The sequence below is a fragment of the Danio aesculapii genome, chromosome 3 (genome assembly GCF_903798145.1).
Source record: "Danio aesculapii chromosome 3, fDanAes4.1, whole genome shotgun sequence".
In the NCBI taxonomy this organism is placed as follows: Eukaryota; Metazoa; Chordata; class Actinopteri; order Cypriniformes; family Danionidae; genus Danio; species Danio aesculapii.
Genome location: NC_079437.1, coordinates 8367352 through 8367938, shown reverse-complemented (window position 1 = coordinate 8367938; position 587 = coordinate 8367352).

Here is a 587-nt window from a genome sequence, read left to right as displayed (position 1 = left end):
CATCTCTCAAAACACCTTAGCAATGCCTTAACAATTGCATAGCTACCAAACAAAACACCCTAACAACCACCTAGCAACACCTTTGAAACTGCCTAACAACCACACAGAACACCTTAACAACTGCCTAGCAACTACTTAGAACAACCTTGCAACCTCCCAGAACACCTAAGCAACCACCTAGCAACCTCTCAGAACACGTTAGCAAGTGCATAGCAACCACTCAGAACATCCTAGCAACTACCTACCAACCATCTAGCAATGCCTTAACACCCACCTAGAACCCTCTCAGAACACCCTAGCAACCACATCACCACACTTTAGCAACCGCCAATCAATTACTAAGAACACCTTAGAAACGCCCTAGCAACCCCTCAGAACACATTAGCAACCACCTAGCAATGCCTTAGCAACTGCCAAGCAACCACTCAGAACACCTTAACAACTGCATATCAACATCTTAGCAACCACCTAGCAACTGCTCAGAACTCCCTAGCAACCACCAAGCAATGCCTTAAGCAACCACTGGGAACACCTTAACAACTGCCTATAAATGCCTTAGCAATCACTCAGAACTCCCTAGCAACCAC